General features: G+C 53.1%; 8 pseudogenes; all 8 read right to left on the reverse strand.

The window, feature by feature from the left end:
• Positions 1-4691: 4691 nt before the first annotated feature.
• Positions 4692-4808, reverse strand: LOC137312057 (U2 spliceosomal RNA; annotated as a pseudogene).
• Positions 4809-5775: 967 nt separating this feature from the next.
• On the reverse strand, positions 5776-5892 carry LOC137312041 (U2 spliceosomal RNA; annotated as a pseudogene).
• A 5013-nt stretch (positions 5893-10905) lies between these two features.
• Positions 10906-11022, reverse strand: LOC137312058 (U2 spliceosomal RNA; annotated as a pseudogene).
• A 967-nt stretch (positions 11023-11989) lies between these two features.
• Positions 11990-12106, reverse strand: LOC137312042 (U2 spliceosomal RNA; annotated as a pseudogene).
• A 5013-nt stretch (positions 12107-17119) lies between these two features.
• Positions 17120-17236, reverse strand: LOC137312060 (U2 spliceosomal RNA; annotated as a pseudogene).
• Positions 17237-18203: 967 nt separating this feature from the next.
• On the reverse strand, positions 18204-18320 carry LOC137312043 (U2 spliceosomal RNA; annotated as a pseudogene).
• Positions 18321-23337: 5017 nt separating this feature from the next.
• LOC137312061 (U2 spliceosomal RNA) lies at positions 23338-23454 on the reverse strand (annotated as a pseudogene).
• A 967-nt stretch (positions 23455-24421) lies between these two features.
• On the reverse strand, positions 24422-24538 carry LOC137312045 (U2 spliceosomal RNA; annotated as a pseudogene).
• Between the last annotated feature and the right edge of the window lie 2962 nt (positions 24539-27500).

Genomic DNA, 27500 nt, shown 5'->3' on the forward strand with positions numbered 1-27500 from the left:
GGAAACTTTTTTAAAAAGGACTTGCATATTGAAAGAAAGATGTGTCTCAAGCTGCCGGGCCCTGTCCATTGTCATGTCAGTGGCAGGACTGCTTTCACCAGGAACCCTTCCCTGCCATTGCAGTGTTGATTTGGTCCTTATGCAAATTTAGGGGCGGAGCCAGCACACAAACGACCAATCACAGCAAAGTCCGCACTTTGCGAGCGCACGAGGTCGCGGCCAGCGTTCCAGTCCGCTCAGATCCAAATAAGCCCGAAAAGGAACACGCTCGATCTTAGCCAAAAGGCCGAGAAGCGATACCGCGCTCGATGCGAATTGATCTCGGGTCCTGTTTGCCCTCCCTCTTTGTTCTCTGGCTGCCGGTGTTGAAAGCAGTCTCGAAGCACTGCCGTTCTCTCCCACTCTGGCCACATTTTTTGCCACCGTTTCTAATTGCAACAGTGGATGAGTTTAAAGAAGTTGCCGTTTTTTCCTTTCTTGCCAGGATTGCTTGACAGATTGGTAAATTTGCCAGTAGGCCACCAATCAGATGGGGGAGGGTTGTGTCTCAACGGACCTCCGTCAGTCAGTCTCAGTCACTAACGAACTGCCGTGGAAGGAAACCTCTTTGAGTAAAACTAGTGACGTGGCGTGTCTCACAGCGAGTGAGTGAGATTGCAACGGCCAATTGAGAAAGAGGTGAGGTGCTGACAATCAGCAGCTCGTGTTGAAACATTCATTCCACGGCAGGCAAGACCAATCAAAAAAAATACTGCAGATGCTGGCTCGGCTCGGCTGGCTGGCTGGCTGGCTGGAAATGGGAAATAAAAACACAAGGCGTGTTAAAGGCTGGTTAAACTGTCGAAAGAAACAAGGCGTTAATGTTTCAGAAGCGCCTATTGAAAGACGTCTCTCAAGCTGCTCCCTGACTGGGCCCTGTCCGTTGTCATGTTAATCGCTGGTTAAACTGTCGGAAGAAACAAGGCGTTAATGTTTCAGAAGTGCCTATTGAAAGGTGTCTCTCAAGCTGCTCCCTGACTGGGCCCTGTCCGTTGTCATGTTAATCCCAGGGCGGGGGCGGGACTGCTTTGACCGGGAGACCTGTTTTCTGGGACGCAGGTGTGACATTCCAGGGAGGCACCTACTTTGTGCTGATTCGAAACGACCACGACAACGGCAACTTGCAGTTCTATATTACAACAACAACAACGCGCGTGTGGTAGTTGGGAGGGGCTGCGTTCGCGCTCTCCCCCCTGCATTGAAACTCAAAGTTCGATTTTCAATCCCATAGTCCACCAATCGGATGGGAGACGGTGTGTGTGTGTGTGTGTGTGTGTGTGTGTGTGTGTGTGTGTGTCAGTGTCAGTGTCAGTCAGTCTCTCTCTCTCTCTCTCTCTCTCTCTCACTCTTACTCAGAGCTGCTGTGGAAGGAAACCTTTTTAAAAAGAACTTGCATATTGAAAAAAAGATGTGTCTCAAGCTGCCGGGGCCCTGTCCATTGTCACGTTAATGGCAGGACGGGGCAGGACTGCTTTGACCAGGAGACCTGTTTTCTGGGACGCAGGTGTGAGATTCCAGGGGACCTGCTTTGTGCTGATTTCCCTGCCTCCCTCCCTCCCCCCCAGGACTTCCTTCTGAACACCTTTGTCGTTTAATCGAGGGCCAAAAGCCTGCCTGTGAAAGGGAAGGATCAGCCGGTCAGCCCCCTGCTGGTCGCTGCTGCCAGTGCAGCAGGCGTGCGTGTGTCCTCGGCCTCGTGTCCAGGTCCCTCAGGGACTTGAGGCAGCTCTCCCCGGTGGTCTCGTGGTCAGGACCGGGCTTCGAATCCCAGTCGGGGGGGGATGACTTTCTGCTGCAGATTAATTGGCATGAAGGAAAGTCTCCCCTCCTGAGCGTAAAGCTCCACCCTCACCACCACCACCGCCTTTTCCTCCCCTTGACAAACGGACAGACAGACAGTCAGACAGTCAGTCCAGTTCGGGAGCGCAGCTTTCATTAAGCAATGGCGTTTGTGACAACTCATCGTCTGACAGGTTGATGATTTCCCCACACGCCTCCTGCCGAATAAAAGGCTCACCCTCCCGGACACTACCCCCAGAATCACCCACCCCCCCCCCCCCGGGGTGAATATTAAGCCCGAGAACACCGACTGTAACCAACCGCAGTGAAAAGTTGAAGTGGCAACTCATTAACCAGATTTATTTTGGGCAACTCATTAACCAGATTTTTTGTTCATTTGGTTTATGAGTTGCCAAGTGTAAATCTGGTTAATGAGTTGCCACTTCAACTTTTCACTGCGGTTGGTTACAGTCGGTGTTCTCGGGCTTAATATTCGCCCCAGGGGGGGTGTATAGCGGGCGATGGCCGGTGTGGAGTGCGTTTTTTGGGGGTTGATTTTCACTTTGCCTCGCTGGTGGAATTTGTGGGAGGCAGGCAAGGGGATTGGTGTGGGCTGGTGGGCGGCAAGGGAGATGCTTGCTTCGGGGTGTTATCCTCACTTTGGTCCGCTGGTGAGAGTAGGCAGCGGCAGGCCGGCAGGCAGGCAGGCAGGCAGGCAGGCAAGTGTGATGTAGTGTGGGGTGCAGTGCAGTGCGGTGCAGTGCAGTGCTGCCCTGTCGTTTATGAAAGGTTGTAATGACACTGCTTTGCAGCTGACCATGTCCACTGATTTGTGACGCCCGTATGGAGGTTGATATCTCAGGAGGGCCGAGGCCGATTTCCTCCGGGGACGGCTCGTCGCGTGCGGCAGGACGAGGCGCAGCGGACGGTACCGAGCGCTCGGAGGTGCGGCGCTGCCCGCCGGAGGTACAGCGAAAGGCTGCAAACCGCTTTCCGCCTGCTAACTCGGCGGCCGTCAGACCGACCGACTCCGCTTTACCACCGGAGCTAGAGTCGGGCAAGGGGCACCGAAAGGTACCGGAAGGATCGCGTTCGCACGACGGGAAGTCGACTAGCGGGCCGCCGAAAGCGAGCCGGGGGCCCCCGGTTTTTCTGTCCCACCTGGAGACTGATATCTCAGGAAGGCCGAGGCCGATTTCCTCCGGGGACGGCTCGTCGCGTGCGGCAGGACGAGGCGCAGCGGACGGTACCGAGCGCTCGGAGGTGCGGCGCTGCCCGCCGGAGGTACAGCGAAAGTCTGCGAACCGCTTTCCGCCTCCTCTCACCGCACGGCTCTCCTTTTCACCCACTGGCGGATTTTCACCCTCCGACTGCTCGCTACCGTCCGCTGCGCCTGGTCCGGGCCCTGTCCATTGTCATGTTAATGGCAGGGCGGGGCAGGACTGCTTTCACCAGGAACCCGGTTTTCTGGGTCAGAGGTTCCAGGGGACCTGTTTTGTGCGGACTTCCCTGTGTCCGTCCCTCCCTGCCTGCCTTCCCCCCAGGACTTCCTTCTGAACACCTTTGTCGTTTAAAATAATAATAAATAATATGTGTGTGTGTGTGTGTGTGTCGGTGTCAGTATCAGTCAGTCAGTCAGTCTCTCTCTCTCTCTCTCTCTCTCTCTCTCACTCAGAGCTGCTGTGGAAGGAAACTTTTTTAAAAAGAACTTGCTTATTGAAAGAAAGATGTGTCTCAAGCTGCCGGGCCCTGTCCATTGTCATGTCAATGGCAGGACTGCTTTCACCAGGAACCCGGTTTTCTGGGTCAGAGGTTCCAGGGGACCTGTTTTGTGCGGACTTCCCTGTGTCCGTCCCTCCCTGCCTGCCTTCCCCCCAGGACTTCCTTCTGAACACCTTTGTCGTTTAAAATAATAATAAATAATATGTGTGTGTGTGTGTGTGTGTGTCGGTGTCAGTCAGTGAGTCAGTGTCTCTCTCTCTCTCTCTCTCTCTCTCTCTCTCACTCAGAGCTGCTGTGGAAGGAAACTTTTTTAAAAAGAACTTGCTTATTGAAAGAAAGATGTGTCTCAAGCTGCCGGGTCCTGTCCATTGTCCTGTCAATGGCAGGACTGCTTTCACCAGGAACCCGGTTTTGTGGGTCAGAGGTTCCAGGGGACCTGTTTTGTGCGGACTTCCCTGTGTCCGTCCCTCCCTGCCTGCCTTCCCCCCAGGACTTCCTTCTGAACACCTTTGTCGTTTCAGCGAGGGCCAAAAGCCTGCCTGTGAAAGGGAAGGATCAGCCGGTCAGCCCCCTGTTGGTCGCTGCTGCCAGTGCAGCAGGCGTGCGTGTGTATTCGGCCTCGTGTCCAGGTCCCTCAGGGACTTGAGGCATCTCTCCCCGGTGGTCTCGTGGTCAGGACCGGGCTTCGAATCCCGGTCGGGGGGGATGGCTTTCTGCTGCAGATTAATTGGCACCTCTGAAAGAAAGTCTCCCCTCCTGAGCGTAAAGCTCCACCCTCACCACCACCGCCACCTTTTCCACCCCTTGACAAACAGACAGACAGACAGACAGTCAGTCAGTCCAGTTCGGGAGCGCAGCTTTCATTTGGAAGCAGACCCTGCTTGTTTAAAGTCAACGACGCCAAGTTATTTTGCACTTTGAATTATATCGCTACGTGCGAGCGGCACTCAGCCTTGGAGAAGAAAAAAATACCACTGAGCTGAGAAAGGTCTTTTTAAAACGGTTTCCTTCCACAGCAGCTCTGAGTGTAAGAGAGAGAGAGAGAGAGAGAGAGAGATATCAGCTTTATTCTCAGTAATAAAACACACACACACACACACACACACAGACACTGGGAAAGAGCTGTTTTTCCTTTTGAATATCTCCCCACGGGGAGCTGCACCGTTCCCAGAAACACTGCAATACTGGGTCGATGCGTGGAGTGGACAGAGCAAGCCCCTAGTCCATCTCCCTGTTCCAAAAATTAATTAAAAATAATAATAAATAATATGTGTGTGTGTGTGTGTGTGTGTGTGTGTGTGTGTGTGTGTCGGTGTCAGTATCAGTCAGTCAGTCAGTGTCTCTCTCTCTCTCTCTCTCTCTCTCTCACTCAGAGCTGCTGTGGAAGGAAACTTTTTTAAAAAGAACTTGCTTATTGAAAGAAAGATGTGTCTCAAGCTGCCGGGCCCTGTCCATTCTCCTGTCAATGGCAGGACTGCTTTCACCAGGAACCCGGTTTTCTGGGTCAGAGGTTCCAGGGGACCTGTTTTGTGCGGACTTCCCTGTGTCCGTCCCTCCCTGCCTGCCTTCCCCCCAGGACTTCCTTCTGAACACCTTTGTCGTTTGAGCGAGGGCCAAAAGCCTGCCTGTGAAAGGGAAGGATCAGCCGGTCAGCCCCCTGCTGGTCGCTGCTGCCAGTGCAGCAGGCGTGCGTGTGTATTCGGCCTCGTGTCCAGGTCCCTCAGGGACTTGAGGCAGCTCTCCCCGGTGGTCTCGTGGTCAGGACCGGGCTTCGAATCCCGGTCGGGGGGGATGACTTTCTGCTGCAGATTAATTGGCACCTCTGAAAGAAAGTCTCCCCTCCTGTGCGTAATGCTCCACCCTCACCACCACCGCCGCCTTTTCCACCCCTTGACAAACAGACAGACAGACAGACAGACAGTCAGTCCAGTTCGGGAGCGCAGCTTTCATTTGGAAGCAGACCCTGCTTGTTTCAAGTCAACGACGCCAAGTTATTTTGCACTTTGAATTATATCGCTACGTGCGAGCGGCACTCAGCCTTGGAGAAGAAAAAAATACCACTGAGCTGAGAAAGTTCTTTTTAAAAAGGTTTCCTTCCACAGCAGCTCTGAGTGAGAGAGAGAGAGAGAGAGAGAGATATCAGCTTTATTCTCAGTAATAATACACACACACACACACACACACACACAGAGACACTGGGAAAGAGCTGTTTTTCCTTTTGAATATCTCCCCACGGGGAGCTGCACCGTTCCCAGAAACACTGCAATACTGGGTCGATGCGTGGAGTGGACGGAGCAAGCCCCTATTCCATCTCCCTGTTCTAAAAATCAATTAAAAATATTAATAAATAATATGTGTGTGTGTGTGTGTGTGTGTCGGTGTCAGTATCAGTCAGTCAGTCAGTGTCTCTCTCTCTCTCTCTCTCTCACTCAGAGCTGCTGTGGAAGGAAACTTTTTAAAAAAGAACTTGCTTATTGAAAGAAAGATGTGTCTCAAGCTGCCGGGCCCTGTCCATTGTCATGTTAATGGCAGGACTGCTTTCACCAGGAACCCGTTTTTCTGGGTCAGAGGTTCCAGGGGACCTGTTTTGTGCGGACTTCCCTGTGTCCGTCCCTCCCTGCCTGCCTTCCCCCCAGGACTTCCTTCTGAACACCTTTGTCGTTTAAAATAATAATAAATAATATGTGTGTGTGTGTGTCGGTGTCAGTATCAGTATCAGTCAGTCAGTGTCTCTCTCTCTCTCTCTCTCTCACACTCAGAGCTGCTGTGGAAGGAAACTTTTTTAAAAAGAACTTGCTTATTGAAAGAAAGATGTGCCTCAAGCTGCCGGGCCCTGTCCATTGTCATGTCAGTGGCAGGACTGCTTTCACCAGGAACCCTTCCCTGCCATTGCAGTGTTGATTTGGTCCTTATGCAAATTTAGGGGCGGAGCCAGCACACAAACGACCAATCACAGCAAAGTCCGCACTTTGCGAGCGCACGAGGTCGCGGCCAGCGTTCCAGTCCGCTCAGATCCAAATAAGCCCGAAAAGGAACACGCTCGATCTTAGCCAAAAGGCCGAGAAGCGATACCGCGCTCGATGCGAATTGATCTCGGGTCCTGTTTGCCCTCCCTCTTTGTTCTCTGGCTGCCGGTGTTGAAAGCAGTCTCGAAGCACTGCCGTTCTCTCCCACTCTGGCCACATTTTTTGCCACCGTTTCTAATTGCAACAGTGGATGAGTTTAAAGAAGTTGCCGTTTTTTCCTTTCTTGCCAGGATTGCTTGACAGATTGGTAAATTTGCCAGTAGGCCACCAATCAGATGGGGGAGGGTTGTGTCTCAACGGACCTCCGTCAGTCAGTCTCAGTCACTAACGAACTGCCGTGGAAGGAAACCTCTTTGAGTAAAACTAGTGACGTGACGTGTCTCACAATGAGCGAGCGAGTGAGATTGCAACGGCCAATTGAGAAAGAGGTGAGGTGCTGACAATCAGCAGCTCGTGTTGAAACATTCATTCCACGGCAGGCAAGACCAATCAAAAAAAATACTGCAGATGCTGGCTCGGCTCGGCTGGCTGGCTGGCTGGCTGGCTGGCTGGCTGGAAATGGGAAATAAAAACACAAGGCGTGTTAAAGGCTGGTTAAACTGTCGAAAGAAACAAGGCGTTAATGTTTCAGAAGCGCCTATTGAAAGACGTCTCTCAAGCTGCTCCCTGACTGGGCCCTGTCCATTGTCACGTTAATCCCAGGGCGGGGCGGGACTGCTTTGACCGGGAGACCTGTTTTCTGGGACGCAGGTGTGACATTCCAGGGAGGCACCTACTTTGTGCTGATTCGAAACGACCACGACAACGGCAACTTGCAGTTCTATATTACAACAACAACAACGCGCGTGTGGTAGTTGGGAGGGGCTGCGTTCGCGCTCTCCCCCCTGCATTGAAACTCAAAGTTCGATTTTCAATCCCATAGTCCACCAATCGGATGGGAGACGGTGTGTGTGTGTGTGTGTGTGTGTGTGTGTGTGTCAGTGTCAGTGTCAGTGTCAGTCAGTGTCTCTCTCTCTCTCTCTCTCTCTCTCACTCTTACTCAGAGCTGCTGTGGAAGGAAACCTTTTTAAAAAGAACTTGCATATTGAAAAAAAGATGTGTCTCAAGCTGCCGGGGCCCTGTCCATTGTCACGTTAATGGCAGGACGGGGCAGGACTGCTTTGACCAGGAGACCTGTTTTCTGGGACGCAGGTGTGAGATTCCAGGGGACCTGCTTTGTGCTGATTTCCCTGCCTCCCTCCCTCCCCCCCAGGACTTCCTTCTGAACACCTTTGTCGTTTAATCGAGGGCCAAAAGCCTGCCTGTGAAAGGGAAGGATCAGCCGGTCAGCCCCCTGCTGGTCGCTGCTGCCAGTGCAGCAGGCGTGCGTGTGTCCTCGGCCTCGTGTCCAGGTCCCTCAGGGACTTGAGGCAGCTCTCCCCGGTGGTCTCGTGGTCAGGACCGGGCTTCGAATCCCAGTCGGGGGGGGATGACTTTCTGCTGCAGATTAATTGGCATGAAGGAAAGTCTCCCCTCCTGAGCGTAAAGCTCCACCCTCACCACCACCACCGCCTTTTCCTCCCCTTGACAAACGGACAGACAGACAGTCAGACAGTCAGTCCAGTTCGGGAGCGCAGCTTTCATTAAGCAATGGCGTTTGTGACAACTCATCGTCTGACAGGTTGATGATTTCCCCACACGCCTCCTGCCGAATAAAAGGCTCACCCTCCCGGACACTACCCCCAGAATCACCCACCCCCCCCCCCCCGGGGTGAATATTAAGCCCGAGAACACCGACTGTAACCAACCGCAGTGAAAAGTTGAAGTGGCAACTCATTAACCAGATTTATTTTGGGCAACTCATTAACCAGATTTTTTGTTCATTTGGTTTATGAGTTGCCAAGTGTAAATCTGGTTAATGAGTTGCCACTTCAACTTTTCACTGCGGTTGGTTACAGTCGGTGTTCTCGGGCTTAATATTCGCCCCAGGGGGGGTGTATAGCGGGCGATGGCCGGTGTGGAGTGCGTTTTTTGGGGGTTGATTTTCACTTTGCCTCGCTGGTGGAATTTGTGGGAGGCAGGCAAGGGGATTGGTGTGGGCTGGTGGGCGGCAAGGGAGATGCTTGCTTCGGGGTGTTATCCTCACTTTGGTCCGCTGGTGAGAGTAGGCAGCGGCAGGCCGGCAGGCAGGCAGGCAGGCAGGCAGGCAAGTGTGATGTAGTGTGGGGTGCAGTGCAGTGCGGTGCAGTGCAGTGCTGCCCTGTCGTTTATGAAAGGTTGTAATGACACTGCTTTGCAGCTGACCATGTCCACTGATTTGTGACGCCCGTATGGAGGTTGATATCTCAGGAGGGCCGAGGCCGATTTCCTCCGGGGACGGCTCGTCGCGTGCGGCAGGACGAGGCGCAGCGGACGGTACCGAGCGCTCGGAGGTGCGGCGCTGCCCGCCGGAGGTACAGCGAAAGGCTGCAAACCGCTTTCCGCCTGCTAACTCGGCGGCCGTCAGACCGACCGACTCCGCTTTACCACCGGAGCTAGAGTCGGGCAAGGGGCACCGAAAGGTACCGGAAGGATCGCGTTCGCACGACGGGAAGTCGACTAGCGGGCCGCCGAAAGCGAGCCGGGGGCCCCCGGTTTTTCTGTCCCACCTGGAGACTGATATCTCAGGAAGGCCGAGGCCGATTTCCTCCGGGGACGGCTCGTCGCGTGCGGCAGGACGAGGCGCAGCGGACGGTACCGAGCGCTCGGAGGTGCGGCGCTGCCCGCCGGAGGTACAGCGAAAGTCTGCGAACCGCTTTCCGCCTCCTCTCACCGCACGGCTCTCCTTTTCACCCACTGGCGGATTTTCACCCTCCGACTGCTCGCTACCGTCCGCTGCGCCTGGTCCGGGCCCTGTCCATTGTCATGTTAATGGCAGGGCGGGGCAGGACTGCTTTCACCAGGAACCCGGTTTTCTGGGTCAGAGGTTCCAGGGGACCTGTTTTGTGCGGACTTCCCTGTGTCCGTCCCTCCCTGCCTGCCTTCCCCCCAGGACTTCCTTCTGAACACCTTTGTCGTTTAAAATAATAATAAATAATATGTGTGTGTGTGTGTGTGTGTCGGTGTCAGTATCAGTCAGTCAGTCAGTCTCTCTCTCTCTCTCTCTCTCTCTCTCTCACTCAGAGCTGCTGTGGAAGGAAACTTTTTTAAAAAGAACTTGCTTATTGAAAGAAAGATGTGTCTCAAGCTGCCGGGCCCTGTCCATTGTCATGTCAATGGCAGGACTGCTTTCACCAGGAACCCGGTTTTCTGGGTCAGAGGTTCCAGGGGACCTGTTTTGTGCGGACTTCCCTGTGTCCGTCCCTCCCTGCCTGCCTTCCCCCCAGGACTTCCTTCTGAACACCTTTGTCGTTTAAAATAATAATAAATAATATGTGTGTGTGTGTGTGTGTGTGTCGGTGTCAGTCAGTGAGTCAGTGTCTCTCTCTCTCTCTCTCTCTCTCTCTCTCTCACTCAGAGCTGCTGTGGAAGGAAACTTTTTTAAAAAGAACTTGCTTATTGAAAGAAAGATGTGTCTCAAGCTGCCGGGTCCTGTCCATTGTCCTGTCAATGGCAGGACTGCTTTCACCAGGAACCCGGTTTTGTGGGTCAGAGGTTCCAGGGGACCTGTTTTGTGCGGACTTCCCTGTGTCCGTCCCTCCCTGCCTGCCTTCCCCCCAGGACTTCCTTCTGAACACCTTTGTCGTTTCAGCGAGGGCCAAAAGCCTGCCTGTGAAAGGGAAGGATCAGCCGGTCAGCCCCCTGTTGGTCGCTGCTGCCAGTGCAGCAGGCGTGCGTGTGTATTCGGCCTCGTGTCCAGGTCCCTCAGGGACTTGAGGCATCTCTCCCCGGTGGTCTCGTGGTCAGGACCGGGCTTCGAATCCCGGTCGGGGGGGATGGCTTTCTGCTGCAGATTAATTGGCACCTCTGAAAGAAAGTCTCCCCTCCTGAGCGTAAAGCTCCACCCTCACCACCACCGCCACCTTTTCCACCCCTTGACAAACAGACAGACAGACAGACAGTCAGTCAGTCCAGTTCGGGAGCGCAGCTTTCATTTGGAAGCAGACCCTGCTTGTTTAAAGTCAACGACGCCAAGTTATTTTGCACTTTGAATTATATCGCTACGTGCGAGCGGCACTCAGCCTTGGAGAAGAAAAAAATACCACTGAGCTGAGAAAGGTCTTTTTAAAACGGTTTCCTTCCACAGCAGCTCTGAGTGTAAGAGAGAGAGAGAGAGAGAGAGAGAGATATCAGCTTTATTCTCAGTAATAAAACACACACACACACACACACACACAGACACTGGGAAAGAGCTGTTTTTCCTTTTGAATATCTCCCCACGGGGAGCTGCACCGTTCCCAGAAACACTGCAATACTGGGTCGATGCGTGGAGTGGACAGAGCAAGCCCCTAGTCCATCTCCCTGTTCCAAAAATTAATTAAAAATAATAATAAATAATATGTGTGTGTGTGTGTGTGTGTGTGTGTGTGTGTGTGTGTGTCGGTGTCAGTATCAGTCAGTCAGTCAGTGTCTCTCTCTCTCTCTCTCTCTCTCTCTCACTCAGAGCTGCTGTGGAAGGAAACTTTTTTAAAAAGAACTTGCTTATTGAAAGAAAGATGTGTCTCAAGCTGCCGGGCCCTGTCCATTCTCCTGTCAATGGCAGGACTGCTTTCACCAGGAACCCGGTTTTCTGGGTCAGAGGTTCCAGGGGACCTGTTTTGTGCGGACTTCCCTGTGTCCGTCCCTCCCTGCCTGCCTTCCCCCCAGGACTTCCTTCTGAACACCTTTGTCGTTTGAGCGAGGGCCAAAAGCCTGCCTGTGAAAGGGAAGGATCAGCCGGTCAGCCCCCTGCTGGTCGCTGCTGCCAGTGCAGCAGGCGTGCGTGTGTATTCGGCCTCGTGTCCAGGTCCCTCAGGGACTTGAGGCAGCTCTCCCCGGTGGTCTCGTGGTCAGGACCGGGCTTCGAATCCCGGTCGGGGGGGATGACTTTCTGCTGCAGATTAATTGGCACCTCTGAAAGAAAGTCTCCCCTCCTGTGCGTAATGCTCCACCCTCACCACCACCGCCGCCTTTTCCACCCCTTGACAAACAGACAGACAGACAGACAGACAGTCAGTCCAGTTCGGGAGCGCAGCTTTCATTTGGAAGCAGACCCTGCTTGTTTCAAGTCAACGACGCCAAGTTATTTTGCACTTTGAATTATATCGCTACGTGCGAGCGGCACTCAGCCTTGGAGAAGAAAAAAATACCACTGAGCTGAGAAAGTTCTTTTTAAAAAGGTTTCCTTCCACAGCAGCTCTGAGTGAGAGAGAGAGAGAGAGAGAGAGATATCAGCTTTATTCTCAGTAATAATACACACACACACACACACACACACACAGAGACACTGGGAAAGAGCTGTTTTTCCTTTTGAATATCTCCCCACGGGGAGCTGCACCGTTCCCAGAAACACTGCAATACTGGGTCGATGCGTGGAGTGGACGGAGCAAGCCCCTATTCCATCTCCCTGTTCTAAAAATCAATTAAAAATATTAATAAATAATATGTGTGTGTGTGTGTGTGTGTGTCGGTGTCAGTATCAGTCAGTCAGTCAGTGTCTCTCTCTCTCTCTCTCTCTCACTCAGAGCTGCTGTGGAAGGAAACTTTTTAAAAAAGAACTTGCTTATTGAAAGAAAGATGTGTCTCAAGCTGCCGGGCCCTGTCCATTGTCATGTTAATGGCAGGACTGCTTTCACCAGGAACCCGTTTTTCTGGGTCAGAGGTTCCAGGGGACCTGTTTTGTGCGGACTTCCCTGTGTCCGTCCCTCCCTGCCTGCCTTCCCCCCAGGACTTCCTTCTGAACACCTTTGTCGTTTAAAATAATAATAAATAATATGTGTGTGTGTGTGTCGGTGTCAGTATCAGTATCAGTCAGTCAGTGTCTCTCTCTCTCTCTCTCTCTCACACTCAGAGCTGCTGTGGAAGGAAACTTTTTTAAAAAGAACTTGCTTATTGAAAGAAAGATGTGCCTCAAGCTGCCGGGCCCTGTCCATTGTCATGTCAGTGGCAGGACTGCTTTCACCAGGAACCCTTCCCTGCCATTGCAGTGTTGATTTGGTCCTTATGCAAATTTAGGGGCGGAGCCAGCACACAAACGACCAATCACAGCAAAGTCCGCACTTTGCGAGCGCACGAGGTCGCGGCCAGCGTTCCAGTCCGCTCAGATCCAAATAAGCCCGAAAAGGAACACGCTCGATCTTAGCCAAAAGGCCGAGAAGCGATACCGCGCTCGATGCGAATTGATCTCGGGTCCTGTTTGCCCTCCCTCTTTGTTCTCTGGCTGCCGGTGTTGAAAGCAGTCTCGAAGCACTGCCGTTCTCTCCCACTCTGGCCACATTTTTTGCCACCGTTTCTAATTGCAACAGTGGATGAGTTTAAAGAAGTTGCCGTTTTTTCCTTTCTTGCCAGGATTGCTTGACAGATTGGTAAATTTGCCAGTAGGCCACCAATCAGATGGGGGAGGGTTGTGTCTCAACGGACCTCCGTCAGTCAGTCTCAGTCACTAACGAACTGCCGTGGAAGGAAACCTCTTTGAGTAAAACTAGTGACGTGACGTGTCTCACAATGAGCGAGCGAGTGAGATTGCAACGGCCAATTGAGAAAGAGGTGAGGTGCTGACAATCAGCAGCTCGTGTTGAAACATTCATTCCACGGCAGGCAAGACCAATCAAAAAAAATACTGCAGATGCTGGCTCGGCTCGGCTGGCTGGCTGGCTGGCTGGCTGGCTGGCTGGAAATGGGAAATAAAAACACAAGGCGTGTTAAAGGCTGGTTAAACTGTCGAAAGAAACAAGGCGTTAATGTTTCAGAAGCGCCTATTGAAAGACGTCTCTCAAGCTGCTCCCTGACTGGGCCCTGTCCATTGTCACGTTAATCCCAGGGCGGGGCGGGACTGCTTTGACCGGGAGACCTGTTTTCTGGGACGCAGGTGTGACATTCCAGGGAGGCACCTACTTTGTGCTGATTCGAAACGACCACGACAACGGCAACTTGCAGTTCTATATTACAACAACAACAACGCGCGTGTGGTAGTTGGGAGGGGCTGCGTTCGCGCTCTCCCCCCTGCATTGAAACTCAAAGTTCGATTTTCAATCCCATAGTCCACCAATCGGATGGGAGACGGTGTGTGTGTGTGTGTGTGTGTGTGTGTGTGTGTCAGTGTCAGTGTCAGTGTCAGTCAGTGTCTCTCTCTCTCTCTCTCTCTCTCTCACTCTTACTCAGAGCTGCTGTGGAAGGAAACCTTTTTAAAAAGAACTTGCATATTGAAAAAAAGATGTGTCTCAAGCTGCCGGGGCCCTGTCCATTGTCACGTTAATGGCAGGACGGGGCAGGACTGCTTTGACCAGGAGACCTGTTTTCTGGGACGCAGGTGTGAGATTCCAGGGGACCTGCTTTGTGCTGATTTCCCTGCCTCCCTCCCTCCCCCCCAGGACTTCCTTCTGAACACCTTTGTCGTTTAATCGAGGGCCAAAAGCCTGCCTGTGAAAGGGAAGGATCAGCCGGTCAGCCCCCTGCTGGTCGCTGCTGCCAGTGCAGCAGGCGTGCGTGTGTCCTCGGCCTCGTGTCCAGGTCCCTCAGGGACTTGAGGCAGCTCTCCCCGGTGGTCTCGTGGTCAGGACCGGGCTTCGAATCCCAGTCGGGGGGGGATGACTTTCTGCTGCAGATTAATTGGCATGAAGGAAAGTCTCCCCTCCTGAGCGTAAAGCTCCACCCTCACCACCACCACCGCCTTTTCCTCCCCTTGACAAACGGACAGACAGACAGTCAGACAGTCAGTCCAGTTCGGGAGCGCAGCTTTCATTAAGCAATGGCGTTTGTGACAACTCATCGTCTGACAGGTTGATGATTTCCCCACACGCCTCCTGCCGAATAAAAGGCTCACCCTCCCGGACACTACCCCCAGAATCACCCACCCCCCCCCCCCCGGGGTGAATATTAAGCCCGAGAACACCGACTGTAACCAACCGCAGTGAAAAGTTGAAGTGGCAACTCATTAACCAGATTTATTTTGGGCAACTCATTAACCAGATTTTTTGTTCATTTGGTTTATGAGTTGCCAAGTGTAAATCTGGTTAATGAGTTGCCACTTCAACTTTTCACTGCGGTTGGTTACAGTCGGTGTTCTCGGGCTTAATATTCGCCCCAGGGGGGGTGTATAGCGGGCGATGGCCGGTGTGGAGTGCGTTTTTTGGGGGTTGATTTTCACTTTGCCTCGCTGGTGGAATTTGTGGGAGGCAGGCAAGGGGATTGGTGTGGGCTGGTGGGCGGCAAGGGAGATGCTTGCTTCGGGGTGTTATCCTCACTTTGGTCCGCTGGTGAGAGTAGGCAGCGGCAGGCCGGCAGGCAGGCAGGCAGGCAGGCAGGCAAGTGTGATGTAGTGTGGGGTGCAGTGCAGTGCGGTGCAGTGCAGTGCTGCCCTGTCGTTTATGAAAGGTTGTAATGACACTGCTTTGCAGCTGACCATGTCCACTGATTTGTGACGCCCGTATGGAGGTTGATATCTCAGGAGGGCCGAGGCCGATTTCCTCCGGGGACGGCTCGTCGCGTGCGGCAGGACGAGGCGCAGCGGACGGTACCGAGCGCTCGGAGGTGCGGCGCTGCCCGCCGGAGGTACAGCGAAAGGCTGCAAACCGCTTTCCGCCTGCTAACTCGGCGGCCGTCAGACCGACCGACTCCGCTTTACCACCGGAGCTAGAGTCGGGCAAGGGGCACCGAAAGGTACCGGAAGGATCGCGTTCGCACGACGGGAAGTCGACTAGCGGGCCGCCGAAAGCGAGCCGGGGGCCCCCGGTTTTTCTGTCCCACCTGGAGACTGATATCTCAGGAAGGCCGAGGCCGATTTCCTCCGGGGACGGCTCGTCGCGTGCGGCAGGACGAGGCGCAGCGGACGGTACCGAGCGCTCGGAGGTGCGGCGCTGCCCGCCGGAGGTACAGCGAAAGTCTGCGAACCGCTTTCCGCCTCCTCTCACCGCACGGCTCTCCTTTTCACCCACTGGCGGATTTTCACCCTCCGACTGCTCGCTACCGTCCGCTGCGCCTGGTCCGGGCCCTGTCCATTGTCATGTTAATGGCAGGGCGGGGCAGGACTGCTTTCACCAGGAACCCGGTTTTCTGGGTCAGAGGTTCCAGGGGACCTGTTTTGTGCGGACTTCCCTGTGTCCGTCCCTCCCTGCCTGCCTTCCCCCCAGGACTTCCTTCTGAACACCTTTGTCGTTTAAAATAATAATAAATAATATGTGTGTGTGTGTGTGTGTGTCGGTGTCAGTATCAGTCAGTCAGTCAGTCTCTCTCTCTCTCTCTCTCTCTCTCTCTCACTCAGAGCTGCTGTGGAAGGAAACTTTTTTAAAAAGAACTTGCTTATTGAAAGAAAGATGTGTCTCAAGCTGCCGGGCCCTGTCCATTGTCATGTCAATGGCAGGACTGCTTTCACCAGGAACCCGGTTTTCTGGGTCAGAGGTTCCAGGGGACCTGTTTTGTGCGGACTTCCCTGTGTCCGTCCCTCCCTGCCTGCCTTCCCCCCAGGACTTCCTTCTGAACACCTTTGTCGTTTAAAATAATAATAAATAATATGTGTGTGTGTGTGTGTGTGTGTCGGTGTCAGTCAGTGAGTCAGTGTCTCTCTCTCTCTCTCTCTCTCTCTCTCTCTCACTCAGAGCTGCTGTGGAAGGAAACTTTTTTAAAAAGAACTTGCTTATTGAAAGAAAGATGTGTCTCAAGCTGCCGGGTCCTGTCCATTGTCCTGTCAATGGCAGGACTGCTTTCACCAGGAACCCGGTTTTGTGGGTCAGAGGTTCCAGGGGACCTGTTTTGTGCGGACTTCCCTGTGTCCGTCCCTCCCTGCCTGCCTTCCCCCCAGGACTTCCTTCTGAACACCTTTGTCGTTTCAGCGAGGGCCAAAAGCCTGCCTGTGAAAGGGAAGGATCAGCCGGTCAGCCCCCTGTTGGTCGCTGCTGCCAGTGCAGCAGGCGTGCGTGTGTATTCGGCCTCGTGTCCAGGTCCCTCAGGGACTTGAGGCATCTCTCCCCGGTGGTCTCGTGGTCAGGACCGGGCTTCGAATCCCGGTCGGGGGGGATGGCTTTCTGCTGCAGATTAATTGGCACCTCTGAAAGAAAGTCTCCCCTCCTGAGCGTAAAGCTCCACCCTCACCACCACCGCCACCTTTTCCACCCCTTGACAAACAGACAGACAGACAGACAGTCAGTCAGTCCAGTTCGGGAGCGCAGCTTTCATTTGGAAGCAGACCCTGCTTGTTTAAAGTCAACGACGCCAAGTTATTTTGCACTTTGAATTATATCGCTACGTGCGAGCGGCACTCAGCCTTGGAGAAGAAAAAAATACCACTGAGCTGAGAAAGGTCTTTTTAAAACGGTTTCCTTCCACAGCAGCTCTGAGTGTAAGAGAGAGAGAGAGAGAGAGAGAGAGATATCAGCTTTATTCTCAGTAATAAAACACACACACACACACACACACACAGACACTGGGAAAGAGCTGTTTTTCCTTTTGAATATCTCCCCACGGGGAGCTGCACCGTTCCCAGAAACACTGCAATACTGGGTCGATGCGTGGAGTGGACAGAGCAAGCCCCTAGTCCATCTCCCTGTTCCAAAAATTAATTAAAAATAATAATAAATAATATGTGTGTGTGTGTGTGTGTGTGTGTGTGTGTGTGTGTGTGTCGGTGTCAGTATCAGTCAGTCAGTCAGTGTCTCTCTCTCTCTCTCTCTCTCTCTCTCACTCAGAGCTGCTGTGGAAGGAAACTTTTTTAAAAAGAACTTGCTTATTGAAAGAAAGATGTGTCTCAAGCTGCCGGGCCCTGTCCATTCTCCTGTCAATGGCAGGACTGCTTTCACCAGGAACCCGGTTTTCTGGGTCAGAGGTTCCAGGGGACCTGTTTTGTGCGGACTTCCCTGTGTCCGTCCCTCCCTGCCTGCCTTCCCCCCAGGACTTCCTTCTGAACACCTTTGTCGTTTGAGCGAGGGCCAAAAGCCTGCCTGTGAAAGGGAAGGATCAGCCGGTCAGCCCCCTGCTGGTCGCTGCTGCCAGTGCAGCAGGCGTGCGTGTGTATTCGGCCTCGTGTCCAGGTCCCTCAGGGACTTGAGGCAGCTCTCCCCGGTGGTCTCGTGGTCAGGACCGGGCTTCGAATCCCGGTCGGGGGGGATGACTTTCTGCTGCAGATTAATTGGCACCTCTGAAAGAAAGTCTCCCCTCCTGTGCGTAATGCTCCACCCTCACCACCACCGCCGCCTTTTCCACCCCTTGACAAACAGACAGACAGACAGACAGACAGTCAGTCCAGTTCGGGAGCGCAGCTTTCATTTGGAAGCAGACCCTGCTTGTTTCAAGTCAACGACGCCAAGTTATTTTGCACTTTGAATTATATCGCTACGTGCGAGCGGCACTCAGCCTTGGAGAAGAAAAAAATACCACTGAGCTGAGAAAGTTCTTTTTAAAAAGGTTTCCTTCCACAGCAGCTCTGAGTGAGAGAGAGAGAGAGAGAGAGAGATATCAGCTTTATTCTCAGTAATAATACACACACACACACACACACACACACAGAGACACTGGGAAAGAGCTGTTTTTCCTTTTGAATATCTCCCCACGGGGAGCTGCACCGTTCCCAGAAACACTGCAATACTGGGTCGATGCGTGGAGTGGACGGAGCAAGCCCCTATTCCATCTCCCTGTTCTAAAAATCAATTAAAAATATTAATAAATAATATGTGTGTGTGTGTGTGTGTGTGTCGGTGTCAGTATCAGTCAGTCAGTCAGTGTCTCTCTCTCTCTCTCTCTCTCACTCAGAGCTGCTGTGGAAGGAAACTTTTTAAAAAAGAACTTGCTTATTGAAAGAAAGATGTGTCTCAAGCTGCCGGGCCCTGTCCATTGTCATGTTAATGGCAGGACTGCTTTCACCAGGAACCCGTTTTTCTGGGTCAGAGGTTCCAGGGGACCTGTTTTGTGCGGACTTCCCTGTGTCCGTCCCTCCCTGCCTGCCTTCCCCCCAGGACTTCCTTCTGAACACCTTTGTCGTTTAAAATAATAATAAATAATATGTGTGTGTGTGTGTCGGTGTCAGTATCAGTATCAGTCAGTCAGTGTCTCTCTCTCTCTCTCTCTCTCACACTCAGAGCTGCTGTGGAAGGAAACTTTTTTAAAAAGAACTTGCTTATTGAAAGAAAGATGTGCCTCAAGCTGCCGGGCCCTGTCCATTGTCATGTCAGTGGCAGGACTGCTTTCACCAGGAACCCTTCCCTGCCATTGCAGTGTTGATTTGGTCCTTATGCAAATTTAGGGGCGGAGCCAGCACACAAACGACCAATCACAGCAAAGTCCGCACTTTGCGAGCGCACGAGGTCGCGGCCAGCGTTCCAGTCCGCTCAGATCCAAATAAGCCCGAAAAGGAACACGCTCGATCTTAGCCAAAAGGCCGAGAAGCGATACCGCGCTCGATGCGAATTGATCTCGGGTCCTGTTTGCCCTCCCTCTTTGTTCTCTGGCTGCCGGTGTTGAAAGCAGTCTCGAAGCACTGCCGTTCTCTCCCACTCTGGCCACATTTTTTGCCACCGTTTCTAATTGCAACAGTGGATGAGTTTAAAGAAGTTGCCGTTTTTTCCTTTCTTGCCAGGATTGCTTGACAGATTGGTAAATTTGCCAGTAGGCCACCAATCAGATGGGGGAGGGTTGTGTCTCAACGGACCTCCGTCAGTCAGTCTCAGTCACTAACGAACTGCCGTGGAAGGAAACCTCTTTGAGTAAAACTAGTGACGTGACGTGTCTCACAATGAGCGAGCGAGTGAGATTGCAACGGCCAATTGAGAAAGAGGTGAGGTGCTGACAATCAGCAGCTCGTGTTGAAACATTCATTCCACGGCAGGCAAGACCAATCAAAAAAAATACTGCAGATGCTGGCTCGGCTCGGCTGGCTGGCTGGCTGGCTGGCTGGCTGGCTGGAAATGGGAAATAAAAACACAAGGCGTGTTAAAGGCTGGTTAAACTGTCGAAAGAAACAAGGCGTTAATGTTTCAGAAGCGCCTATTGAAAGACGTCTCTCAAGCTGCTCCCTGACTGGGCCCTGTCCATTGTCACGTTAATCCCAGGGCGGGGCGGGACTGCTTTGACCGGGAGACCTGTTTTCTGGGACGCAGGTGTGACATTCCAGGGAGGCACCTACTTTGTGCTGATTCGAAACGACCACGACAACGGCAACTTGCAGTTCTATATTACAACAACAACAACGCGCGTGTGGTAGTTGGGAGGGGCTGCGTTCGCGCTCTCCCCCCTGCATTGAAACTCAAAGTTCGATTTTCAATCCCATAGTCCACCAATCGGATGGGAGACGGTGTGTGTGTGTGTGTGTGTGTGTGTGTGTGTGTCAGTGTCAGTGTCAGTGTCAGTCAGTGTCTCTCTCTCTCTCTCTCTCTCTCTCACTCTTACTCAGAGCTGCTGTGGAAGGAAACCTTTTTAAAAAGAACTTGCATATTGAAAAAAAGATGTGTCTCAAGCTGCCGGGGCCCTGTCCATTGTCACGTTAATGGCAGGACGGGGCAGGACTGCTTTGACCAGGAGACCTGTTTTCTGGGACGCAGGTGTGAGATTCCAGGGGACCTGCTTTGTGCTGATTTCCCTGCCTCCCTCCCTCCCCCCCAGGACTTCCTTCTGAACACCTTTGTCGTTTAATCGAGGGCCAAAAGCCTGCCTGTGAAAGGGAAGGATCAGCCGGTCAGCCCCCTGCTGGTCGCTGCTGCCAGTGCAGCAGGCGTGCGTGTGTCCTCGGCCTCGTGTCCAGGTCCCTCAGGGACTTGAGGCAGCTCTCCCCGGTGGTCTCGTGGTCAGGACCGGGCTTCGAATCCCAGTCGGGGGGGGATGACTTTCTGCTGCAGATTAATTGGCATGAAGGAAAGTCTCCCCTCCTGAGCGTAAAGCTCCACCCTCACCACCACCACCGCCTTTTCCTCCCCTTGACAAACGGACAGACAGACAGTCAGACAGTCAGTCCAGTTCGGGAGCGCAGCTTTCATTAAGCAATGGCGTTTGTGACAACTCATCGTCTGACAGGTTGATGATTTCCCCACACGCCTCCTGCCGAATAAAAGGCTCACCCTCCCGGACACTACCCCCAGAATCACCCACCCCCCCCCCCCCGGGGTGAATATTAAGCCCGAGAACACCGACTGTAACCAACCGCAGTGAAAAGTTGAAGTGGCAACTCATTAACCAGATTTATTTTGGGCAACTCATTAACCAGATTTTTTGTTCATTTGGTTTATGAGTTGCCAAGTGTAAATCTGGTTAATGAGTTGCCACTTCAACTTTTCACTGCGGTTGGTTACAGTCGGTGTTCTCGGGCTTAATATTCGCCCCAGGGGGGGTGTATAGCGGGCGATGGCCGGTGTGGAGTGCGTTTTTTGGGGGTTGATTTTCACTTTGCCTCGCTGGTGGAATTTGTGGGAGGCAGGCAAGGGGATTGGTGTGGGCTGGTGGGCGGCAAGGGAGATGCTTGCTTCGGGGTGTTATCCTCACTTTGGTCCGCTGGTGAGAGTAGGCAGCGGCAGGCCGGCAGGCAGGCAGGCAGGCAGGCAGGCAAGTGTGATGTAGTGTGGGGTGCAGTGCAGTGCGGTGCAGTGCAGTGCTGCCCTGTCGTTTATGAAAGGTTGTAATGACACTGCTTTGCAGCTGACCATGTCCACTGATTTGTGACGCCCGTATGGAGGTTGATATCTCAGGAGGGCCGAGGCCGATTTCCTCCGGGGACGGCTCGTCGCGTGCGGCAGGACGAGGCGCAGCGGACGGTACCGAGCGCTCGGAGGTGCGGCGCTGCCCGCCGGAGGTACAGCGAAAGGCTGCAAACCGCTTTCCGCCTGCTAACTCGGCGGCCGTCAGACCGACCGACTCCGCTTTACCACCGGAGCTAGAGTCGGGCAAGGGGCACCGAAAGGTACCGGAAGGATCGCGTTCGCACGACGGGAAGTCGACTAGCGGGCCGCCGAAAGCGAGCCGGGGGCCCCCGGTTTTTCTGTCCCACCTGGAGACTGATATCTCAGGAAGGCCGAGGCCGATTTCCTCCGGGGACGGCTCGTCGCGTGCGGCAGGACGAGGCGCAGCGGACGGTACCGAGCGCTCGGAGGTGCGGCGCTGCCCGCCGGAGGTACAGCGAAAGTCTGCGAACCGCTTTCCGCCTCCTCTCACCGCACGGCTCTCCTTTTCACCCACTGGCGGATTTTCACCCTCCGACTGCTCGCTACCGTCCGCTGCGCCTGGTCCGGGCCCTGTCCATTGTCATGTTAATGGCAGGGCGGGGCAGGACTGCTTTCACCAGGAACCCGGTTTTCTGGGTCAGAGGTTCCAGGGGACCTGTTTTGTGCGGACTTCCCTGTGTCCGTCCCTCCCTGCCTGCCTTCCCCCCAGGACTTCCTTCTGAACACCTTTGTCGTTTAAAATAATAATAAATAATATGTGTGTGTGTGTGTGTGTGTCGGTGTCAGTATCAGTCAGTCAGTCAGTCTCTCTCTCTCTCTCTCTCTCTCTCTCTCACTCAGAGCTGCTGTGGAAGGAAACTTTTTTAAAAAGAACTTGCTTATTGAAAGAAAGATGTGTCTCAAGCTGCCGGGCCCTGTCCATTGTCATGTCAATGGCAGGACTGCTTTCACCAGGAACCCGGTTTTCTGGGTCACAGAGGTTCCAGGGGACCTGTTTTGTGCGGACTTCCCTGTGTCCGTCCCTCCCTGCCTGCCTTCCCCCCAGGACTTCCTTCTGAACACCTTTGTCGTTTAAAATAATAATAAATAATATGTGTGTGTGTGTGTGTGTGTGTCGGTGTCAGTCAGTGAGTCAGTGTCTCTCTCTCTCTCTCTCTCTCTCTCTCTCTCTCACTCAGAGCTGCTGTGGAAGGAAACTTTTTTAAAAAGAACTTGCTTATTGAAAGAAAGATGTGTCTCAAGCTGCCGGGTCCTGTCCATTGTCCTGTCAATGGCAGGACTGCTTTCACCAGGAACCCGGTTTTGTGGGTCAGAGGTTCCAGGGGACCTGTTTTGTGCGGACTTCCCTGTGTCCGTCCCTCCCTGCCTGCCTTCCCCCCAGGACTTCCTTCTGAACACCTTTGTCGTTTCAGCGAGGGCCAAAAGCCTGCCTGTGAAAGGGAAGGATCAGCCGGTCAGCCCCCTGTTGGTCGCTGCTGCCAGTGCAGCAGGCGTGCGTGTGTATTCGGCCTCGTGTCCAGGTCCCTCAGGGACTTGAGGCATCTCTCCCCGGTGGTCTCGTGGTCAGGACCGGGCTTCGAATCCCGGTCGGGGGGGATGGCTTTCTGCTGCAGATTAATTGGCACCTCTGAAAGAAAGTCTCCCCTCCTGAGCGTAAAGCTCCACCCTCACCACCACCGCCACCTTTTCCACCCCTTGACAAACAGACAGACAGACAGACAGTCAGTCAGTCCAGTTCGGGAGCGCAGCTTTCATTTGGAAGCAGACCCTGCTTGTTTAAAGTCAACGACGCCAAGTTATTTTGCACTTTGAATTATATCGCTACGTGCGAGCGGCACTCAGCCTTGGAGAAGAAAAAAATACCACTGAGCTGAGAAAGGTCTTTTTAAAACGGTTTCCTTCCACAGCAGCTCTGAGTGTAAGAGAGAGAGAGAGAGAGAGAGAGAGATATCAGCTTTATTCTCAGTAATAAAACACACACACACACACACACACACAGACACTGGGAAAGAGCTGTTTTTCCTTTTGAATATCTCCCCACGGGGAGCTGCACCGTTCCCAGAAACACTGCAATACTGGGTCGATGCGTGGAGTGGACAGAGCAAGCCCCTAGTCCATCTCCCTGTTCCAAAAATTAATTAAAAATAATAATAAATAATATGTGTGTGTGTGTGTGTGTGTGTGTGTGTGTGTGTGTGTGTCGGTGTCAGTATCAGTCAGTCAGTCAGTGTCTCTCTCTCTCTCTCTCTCTCTCTCTCACTCAGAGCTGCTGTGGAAGGAAACTTTTTTAAAAAGAACTTGCTTATTGAAAGAAAGATGTGTCTCAAGCTGCCGGGCCCTGTCCATTCTCCTGTCAATGGCAGGACTGCTTTCACCAGGAACCCGGTTTTCTGGGTCAGAGGTTCCAGGGGACCTGTTTTGTGCGGACTTCCCTGTGTCCGTCCCTCCCTGCCTGCCTTCCCCCCAGGACTTCCTTCTGAACACCTTTGTCGTTTGAGCGAGGGCCAAAAGCCTGCCTGTGAAAGGGAAGGATCAGCCGGTCAGCCCCCTGCTGGTCGCTGCTGCCAGTGCAGCAGGCGTGCGTGTGTATTCGGCCTCGTGTCCAGGTCCCTCAGGGACTTGAGGCAGCTCTCCCCGGTGGTCTCGTGGTCAGGACCGGGCTTCGAATCCCGGTCGGGGGGGATGACTTTCTGCTGCAGATTAATTGGCACCTCTGAAAGAAAGTCTCCCCTCCTGTGCGTAATGCTCCACCCTCACCACCACCGCCGCCTTTTCCACCCCTTGACAAACAGACAGACAGACAGACAGACAGTCAGTCCAGTTCGGGAGCGCAGCTTTCATTTGGAAGCAGACCCTGCTTGTTTCAAGTCAACGACGCCAAGTTATTTTGCACTTTGAATTATATCGCTACGTGCGAGCGGCACTCAGCCTTGGAGAAGAAAAAAATACCACTGAGCTGAGAAAGTTCTTTTTAAAAAGGTTTCCTTCCACAGCAGCTCTGAGTGAGAGAGAGAGAGAGAGAGAGAGATATCAGCTTTATTCTCAGTAATAATACACACACACACACACACACACACACAGAGACACTGGGAAAGAGCTGTTTTTCCTTTTGAATATCTCCCCACGGGGAGCTGCACCGTTCCCAGAAACACTGCAATACTGGGTCGATGCGTGGAGTGGACGGAGCAAGCCCCTATTCCATCTCCCTGTTCTAAAAATCAATTAAAAATATTAATAAATAATATGTGTGTGTGTGTGTGTGTGTGTCGGTGTCAGTATCAGTCAGTCAGTCAGTGTCTCTCTCTCTCTCTCTCTCTCACTCAGAGCTGCTGTGGAAGGAAACTTTTTAAAAAAGAACTTGCTTATTGAAAGAAAGATGTGTCTCAAGCTGCCGGGCCCTGTCCATTGTCATGTTAATGGCAGGACTGCTTTCACCAGGAACCCGTTTTTCTGGGTCAGAGGTTCCAGGGGACCTGTTTTGTGCGGACTTCCCTGTGTCCGTCCCTCCCTGCCTGCCTTCCCCCCAGGACTTCCTTCTGAACACCTTTGTCGTTTAAAATAATAATAAATAATATGTGTGTGTGTGTGTCGGTGTCAGTATCAGTATCAGTCAGTCAGTGTCTCTCTCTCTCTCTCTCTCTCACACTCAGAGCTGCTGTGGAAGGAAACTTTTTTAAAAAGAACTTGCTTATTGAAAGAAAGATGTGCCTCAAGCTGCCGGGCCCTGTCCATTGTCATGTCAGTGGCAGGACTGCTTTCACCAGGAACCCTTCCCTGCCATTGCAGTGTTGATTTGGTCCTTATGCAAATTTAGGGGCGGAGCCAGCACACAAACGACCAATCACAGCAAAGTCCGCACTTTGCGAGCGCACGAGGTCGCGGCCAGCGTTCCAGTCCGCTCAGATCCAAATAAGCCCGAAAAGGAACACGCTCGATCTTAGCCAAAAGGCCGAGAAGCGATACCGCGCTCGATGCGAATTGATCTCGGGTCCTGTTTGCCCTCCCTCTTTGTTCTCTGGCTGCCGGTGTTGAAAGCAGTCTCGAAGCACTGCCGTTCTCTCCCACTCTGGCCACATTTTTTGCCACCGTTTCTAATTGCAACAGTGGATGAGTTTAAAGAAGTTGCCGTTTTTTCCTTTCTTGCCAGGATTGCTTGACAGATTGGTAAATTTGCCAGTAGGCCACCAATCAGATGGGGGAGGGTTGTGTCTCAACGGACCTCCGTCAGTCAGTCTCAGTCACTAACGAACTGCCGTGGAAGGAAACCTCTTTGAGTAAAACTAGTGACGTGACGTGTCTCACAATGAGCGAGCGAGTGAGATTGCAACGGCCAATTGAGAAAGAGGTGAGGTGCTGACAATCAGCAGCTCGTGTTGAAACATTCATTCCACGGCAGGCAAGACCAATCAAAAAAAATACTGCAGATGCTGGCTCGGCTCGGCTGGCTGGCTGGCTGGCTGGCTGGCTGGCTGGAAATGGGAAATAAAAACACAAGGCGTGTTAAAGGCTGGTTAAACTGTCGAAAGAAACAAGGCGTTAATGTTTCAGAAGCGCCTATTGAAAGACGTCTCTCAAGCTGCTCCCTGACTGGGCCCTGTCCATTGTCACGTTAATCCCAGGGCGGGGCGGGACTGCTTTGACCGGGAGACCTGTTTTCTGGGACGCAGGTGTGACATTCCAGGGAGGCACCTACTTTGTGCTGATTCGAAACGACCACGACAACGGCAACTTGCAGTTCTATATTACAACAACAACAACGCGCGTGTGGTAGTTGGGAGGGGCTGCGTTCGCGCTCTCCCCCCTGCATTGAAACTCAAAGTTCGATTTTCAATCCCATAGTCCACCAATCGGATGGGAGACGGTGTGTGTGTGTGTGTGTGTGTGTGTGTGTGTGTCAGTGTCAGTGTCAGTGTCAGTCAGTGTCTCTCTCTCTCTCTCTCTCTCTCTCACTCTTACTCAGAGCTGCTGTGGAAGGAAACCTTTTTAAAAAGAACTTGCATATTGAAAAAAAGATGTGTCTCAAGCTGCCGGGGCCCTGTCCATTGTCACGTTAATGGCAGGACGGGGCAGGACTGCTTTGACCAGGAGACCTGTTTTCTGGGACGCAGGTGTGAGATTCCAGGGGACCTGCTTTGTGCTGATTTCCCTGCCTCCCTCCCTCCCCCCCAGGACTTCCTTCTGAACACCTTTGTCGTTTAATCGAGGGCCAAAAGCCTGCCTGTGAAAGGGAAGGATCAGCCGGTCAGCCCCCTGCTGGTCGCTGCTGCCAGTGCAGCAGGCGTGCGTGTGTCCTCGGCCTCGTGTCCAGGTCCCTCAGGGACTTGAGGCAGCTCTCCCCGGTGGTCTCGTGGTCAGGACCGGGCTTCGAATCCCAGTCGGGGGGGGATGACTTTCTGCTGCAGATTAATTGGCATGAAGGAAAGTCTCCCCTCCTGAGCGTAAAGCTCCACCCTCACCACCACCACCGCCTTTTCCTCCCCTTGACAAACGGACAGACAGACAGTCAGACAGTCAGTCCAGTTCGGGAGCGCAGCTTTCATTAAGCAATGGCGTTTGTGACAACTCATCGTCTGACAGGTTGATGATTTCCCCACACGCCTCCTGCCGAATAAAAGGCTCACCCTCCCGGACACTACCCCCAGAATCACCCACCCCCCCCCCCCCGGGGTGAATATTAAGCCCGAGAACACCGACTGTAACCAACCGCAGTGAAAAGTTGAAGTGGCAACTCATTAACCAGATTTATTTTGGGCAACTCATTAACCAGATTTTTTGTTCATTTGGTTTATGAGTTGCCAAGTGTAAATCTGGTTAATGAGTTGCCACTTCAACTTTTCACTGCGGTTGGTTACAGTCGGTGTTCTCGGGCTTAATATTCGCCCCAGGGGGGGTGTATAGCGGGCGATGGCCGGTGTGGAGTGCGTTTTTTGGGGGTTGATTTTCACTTTGCCTCGCTGGTGGAATTTGTGGGAGGCAGGCAAGGGGATTGGTGTGGGCTGGTGGGCGGCAAGGGAGATGCTTGCTTCGGGGTGTTATCCTCACTTTGGTCCGCTGGTGAGAGTAGGCAGCGGCAGGCCGGCAGGCAGGCAGGCAGGCAGGCAGGCAAGTGTGATGTAGTGTGGGGTGCAGTGCAGTGCGGTGCAGTGCAGTGCTGCCCTGTCGTTTATGAAAGGTTGTAATGACACTGCTTTGCAGCTGACCATGT

The sequence above is a fragment of the Heptranchias perlo genome, unplaced genomic scaffold (assembly GCF_035084215.1).
Source record: "Heptranchias perlo isolate sHepPer1 unplaced genomic scaffold, sHepPer1.hap1 HAP1_SCAFFOLD_396, whole genome shotgun sequence".
NCBI classification, from domain to species: Eukaryota; Metazoa; Chordata; class Chondrichthyes; order Hexanchiformes; family Hexanchidae; genus Heptranchias; species Heptranchias perlo.